Raw genomic sequence first — 6,158 nt, forward strand, 5'->3', positions numbered from 1 at the left:
AGAATCAAAGATTAGGGGAAATTAAACATAAAATGAATACAAATTTGTGGCAAGAGTTTTCTTTTTTTTTTTTTTTTCTCAATTATTAATCTTCTGATTCATCTAAATTAACTTAATCTCAACCAGCTGCAGCAGTAAAAGTCTGTTTACACATGGTTGCATCAGTATTAACAATCTGATCAGCCACAGGGTTTTTTTCTGCTGACTTTATTTTTGATGCTTTATGAATTTTTACCCGTCGAATTTTTTTTTTATGATCAAGGATCTAAAATATAAGACTTTGCATTGCAATGAGGTATTTTTACATCGTGTAATCTGTTCTCTAGGTAAAGAATCGTTCATCACTACTCCAACACATCTTCCACCACTGGCAAACACTCTGGAATCCTCTTTCAATCACTGTCAGCTCAGTGCCAAGGAGAGAAATCACTGCTGTGAAATTAGGAAGTAGACTCTCCTGAGACATGATCTGTGGCCTCGATGCACGACCTTCACTCTGACTCAACGTGATTAAATTCCTTTGGTGCCTTACCACAGAAAAATGCGATGAGACTCCACCTAAAGTATGTTTAAATTTAGAGCTGACTCATAGTTGGATGCCATGGAGGAACAAAAAAAAAAAAGCATCAAACATTAAAATGCCTCTGTAATCAGACCAGATAAATCAAGCCGAGCTGAAGTGACTGAAGAGGTCATTTGACCGTGACTCCCAGTGACTTTGTTCCTGGCAGACTGCTGGGAATGAATGGGAGCTTGACATGCAGGAAGAGTGAGTAAACAACCTTCCTTGTCTTCTTGCCGTCTAGATGGACTTCCAGTGAACTGGCCTCCGCTCTCTGCCTTCCTCTCCCCCTCCTTCCTCCATTTCCTCTCTCTGTTGTTGAGAGCTCCTTCTCCAAAAGACCTAAGATCACTCTGTCACTGCACTTTACCCCAGTTTGGTGGTCTTCACGAGATGTTGCCAAAGCAGTTTTAACAGCGATAGATATGTGGGATTAAGCATATAAAACAGCCAGAGCATTAATCCATTCTATTCTATTAACTGCACACTCACATATTTAGTTTTTTTTTACCTTTAAGTGTAACTTGTTTTCATTGTTAAGTACAATTCAAGTTTAAGGAAAACCCTTTCTTGCTTTTCTTCTCAGTGTGCTGACACAGTCGCAGTGTGGCTAGCTCCAGTTTACACAGCTGGGAAGCCAAAGCTCTCTAAACTCTGACAACACACACTTTTATACAAACTACACACTTAAGATCCCCTCAGTCTGGGTCAATACAAACAAAACGTCTCCCTCGCTCTCCTTTTTCTCCCTCACACAATCCCAAACAGTGGCTCACAAGAGGAGACATCTCTATTGAACACAATAGTAAATACTTTTTAACTGAGAAGGATCTTATGCAAGTACATGAGATTTAAAAAAAAACAACACAGTTGTAGAAGTATCCAGATCCTTTTAAAAGTAAAAGTAGTAATACTAGAATGAAAAGTTAAATAACAATAGAAGCTCATTTTTACCATTTTACATACTGATGGCTCATTTATTTAAAAAAGGCTTCATATTTTACAGAAGATGATCACATGTTTTTTTTGAGGTCAGATACAGGTAGTGGCGTAAAAAGTGTAATATCTGCCTTTGAAATATGATATAAGTAGAAGTATATGGTAGTATATGGAAATACTCAAGTAAAGTACTAGACTAAATGTACTTTCTAACTTTCCACTGCTGAAAACACATCCCAGCAGCTATAAACAGACGATAAATGATGGCATAATGTTCCAGATTATACAAATAACATTTCCTCATAAATTGAGCCGTTTCTTTTATTAGATGAAACACCACAAAATCTTGATCCTCTCATGTCATTTTTCACGACTCCACACTGCTCTCTGCTGGTTACCATAGGAACACAAACACACACAATGAACTCACAAATTAATTTCTTTGTTTGCTTTTTTTTTTTCTTCCTGCTCAATCCTTTACAGGGATTATTTGAGAGGATTAGCATGATATGTAAATACAAATCTCATCAGATTATTAGATTGTTTAAGATTACTGTGGTGTCTTTCCATTGGCTGCAGCCCCGGCCTGTTCTGCACTGACAGTACAACACTCCCCTGCTTCATGTGCACACACACACACACACACACACACACACACACACACACACACACACACACACACACACACACACAGAGGTCTGAGGAGGTCTTGTTGACACTGAGCAGTTACTCATTATCAGTGTGAGGAAGAGAACACTTTCTCTGGATTGCTGATAGAGAGAGAAAAAAGGACAAACAAAAGGAGAGGCACTGTGCATGTTTCAATAACAATGTTTTCTTTTTTCCCCCCATTTCCTTCTTCTTTTTTGGTTCCTCAGTCTTTTCAAACACATACGCACATGTGCGTGCATGTGTGGATTATGTACGTGGCTAAATGTGCGTGCGACCCCTCTCTGTCAAAAGGCCACGGCCTCACATCAGCACAGTTAGTCACCGGCCTCAGCATCACTGACTCATATCACCCACTTACGCAATGATATCTCCCTGCTGCATAAAGAATCATCAAGTATTGCACATTTTGCCAGTAACACAAAAAAAATCACCGGCTGTTCCCTTTGATGACTAAGAATTTAGCATTCGCATTTTTATCTTTGCATACCGCACTAATAGGATCATCAGTTAAGTTATGCAAATTGAAACTGATAAAGACATTTCTTTTCCCATTTCTAAAATAAAAAAAAACAAGGTCTAAATTGGCTCGCTCTATTTACATTGCAGTAACTAGATGTTAATGCATGTTGGACCACAAACTGGGAGTTGGGACCCCCCCAACTGGTTGCAAGATGTTAACGTGATAGGGAAACAGTTTCTTATCCTCTGTTCTTGACTTTTTTTGTTCGGGCCACTAAAAGATACAGGAGAAATATCACTCTTCAGTTGGTCATACCTCACATGATTGATTCCAGGATGGGATGCAGCTGGTGACACTGTGCTCTGACTCACCTGTCTCCACTCAGGCAATCACAGACACAGAGAGAGACACACTGCAGGCTATGCACAGGTGGAGGGCATGACACCACAGGCATATGCGACCAGGGATGACGAGGAGATGTTGCTTTATTTTCTATCCGTGATGTGGGAGCAGCAGGGACGGCAGGTGGATGCCACTCTGTCTTCCTGCACTGTGTCTGTCTGCCTCCAAAAAGTCTCAGGGGTTCTGCTGCAGAGAGACCGAGCTCTGTGAATCAAACTGTGCTACTGTCTGGTTTTACACTGAATCTTTTGATCCATCAGATTGTGTGACATGATAGGTGATACGTGTTGTGAACTCATTAAAGTTTTGTTTTTTTGTTCCTGATCCTAATAGAGGTTCTGATCGAGGGCGTTGTATCTTGTACGTATACTAAATCTCTATATGTACAACATAAATGTACATATGATTTGTGATTTTGCCCAATATAAATAAAACCATTGAAGAGTACTTACAAATGTGTGTCTTGCAACCATTATGGTAATATAAAGGCATGTAAGCAATTCAGTGACTGAAAGACTCATTAACTGTAACACTACATTTGTTCTGTCCCGTTTATCTTGCACCTGTGGTAGCTTTTAATATCTGTAGGCTGGTAAAAGACACAAATGAAAGATAGTCTCTCTCTCTCTGAGCATAAGTATAATCAGATAACTTAATTTGGATTACCCTACGGCAACAGTAATCTAAACAGCTTTATGGTTGAAGGCCTAAAAGCCATCAAAAAGAATGAGTTGGTGATCAAATTAACTTATTACTGCAGAGAGCAATGTTTTATACACTAACTGCAGGCCACAGCTTACTAAATTAAGAAATTGATTTAAGTCCTTATTTGCTGTTGCTCGGATGCATGTGGTCCGGTGCTGATGCTGTAAATGGTTATATATTGTTATAATATTTTCCCATTATGTTCTTTTTCTTTCATATTTTCTTGTTTATTGTCTGTACATTCATGTTTTCTTATTTTTTTCTCATCCTTTTTTTCTTATTTTCTGAAATCCTTTAGAGCCACCTGGTGGTTATTTGTTGCATTTGTCACCTGAGAGTTCATTGGCTTCTTGCTCTGGTGTTTGCAATCATCTTGTATCAAACTAAAGGGTACACTTTACACTGAAACCTTGAAGAAGGGTTAATCGTAAAACTGGCTTAACTTAACCCTCTTATCATTCAGACAGGGTCACACATATTTGATTGTGATTCCTAGTTGCTGTCACCAATTTGTTGTAAACCTTTTTTCCCTTTAGTGTCACACCATTTGAAAAGTTAACAGATGAGGGCTCAAACTGTAACGAGGTAAACCTGTATCGTCACCTGAACACTTATTGACACTGATGGCAGGTGGTTGTGTTTTGCTGCAAGTCAATGCTTGTGGTTCAGGGGTTTGATTGACAGCAGGTGTGTCTGGATATGTCAGAATCATTAAAGGGGCATTAACTGTGCTCGGGTTCAATGCATGCAGGCCTGGTCTGCCCTGGATGCTGCGGTCTGAAGGCTGAGTTCCTGAAGGCTGAAGTGTGTTGCCAGCCCGGTTCACGGTGTTTGTTCAGAGAGGATTGCCATCTGGCGGTGTGTAAAGTTGTCAACTGACTGTGAAGAGGCAAGCATCCCGTGACATTGTGGACCTTGGCTTTTGATAAGTGGAGTGACAGTGAGCCCTTGGACTGATTGGTTCCTACCGTTTTGCAAGTCCTCACACTGACTGTTTCCTCTCTTTTAACTGCAAATATTTGATTAATCGGAGTATCAGGAGCCCCGGATATTTCACATTTCATATGAAAGGAAGCATTGAGTGTGGCTGCTGCAGCAGGTTTAGAAATCTCATGTGTTCACTGGATACCCACATCTATTGTATCATATGAAAAGTTTTTTTTGCTTTATAATACATTTTGAACTCTGCACTGCAATAAAAATGACTTTGAGATAATGAATGCAGACAGGATGTGCAGTGTGAAGGATTTCATAACACCAAGCCAATACCAATCCTTTTCTTCTGTTCCTTCAATAAATTGTATTTATATGGAAGTATGCACAATATATAAGAGCTGAGGAAGAGTGAGTTGTCTAAGTGTGGATGTGAATACTTGAAAATACATCCTGCTTCTTGTAGTTCAAGTGCACTAGCTTGCTCCTGAACAATTGATCATAGTATGCACTATTATATTTTATTTGTATATGTTGTTTACTTGACAGGCCTTATGAAAGTAGAGGCTGTACAATCTGGTTGTCATTCCACTCATGACCAGCAGAGAGCAGCGTAACCCTCTTTTTTGGCTTTACAGCATCAGAAAGAGAGATCAACCCTGTAAATAAAAAAAGTTTATAAAGAAACTAAAATCTAGGCATGACAGTAATATTAAGTGAGTTTATGCATGAGGAATGGTTAGCATTAGTGCTATGCTTTATCTGATCAAACGGGTTGAGTTATGAGACAAAACCTGCAAAAAACAGCCGAATTTTCATTTTTAGATAGATCTCCCTTGTTTCCAATAATACCCTTCCTCCATTCCTCTCGTTCTCCCTCTCATCATCATGTATAACCACCAGCACCTGAACCCCACCTCCCCACTCTCAATCTTTCTCTCTGTCCGATCCCGCAGCAGACAGGAACCATAAAACATCGAGCAGAATTTCACACAGCGTGTGAACAGTGGGAGCCAACACACCCACCGAGTGTCCTCACCATTCAAACCTTGAGTTTATTGGGAGCTTGCAAACCCTTTCATGTTTTACCACCATTTCAAGAAAAGCCACGAGGCTATTTATCAGCAAGGTTTAAGGGAAGGAAAAGTCTTCCATCCTAGGACATATCAGAAAGTTGTGTGAACAGTTGCAGCAAGGTCAGGCTTGCAATTCAACCTAATAAACAATAATAAACAATACTTAATGAAGGCTCTATTCCAAACCAACAGAGATAAGAGAGCAGTTTGTTTTTGTTGTTTAGCTCTCATGGGTTCCAATCTCTTCTTTAAACTTGCTTCTGTCTCCAAACTCTCTGTAATGCCACTAATCCAATAATAAACCAAATTTGTGCCTAGAAGGTAAGGTGACATCTGTGTCAGTTTATGCTGGAATCAGATTAAGTGAAAACACACAAACAGTGAAGAGGTTTTATTGGTTCAGCCCGGC

Source organism: Anoplopoma fimbria, chromosome 8 (genome assembly GCF_027596085.1).
Source record: "Anoplopoma fimbria isolate UVic2021 breed Golden Eagle Sablefish chromosome 8, Afim_UVic_2022, whole genome shotgun sequence".
Taxonomy (NCBI): domain Eukaryota; kingdom Metazoa; phylum Chordata; class Actinopteri; order Perciformes; family Anoplopomatidae; genus Anoplopoma; species Anoplopoma fimbria.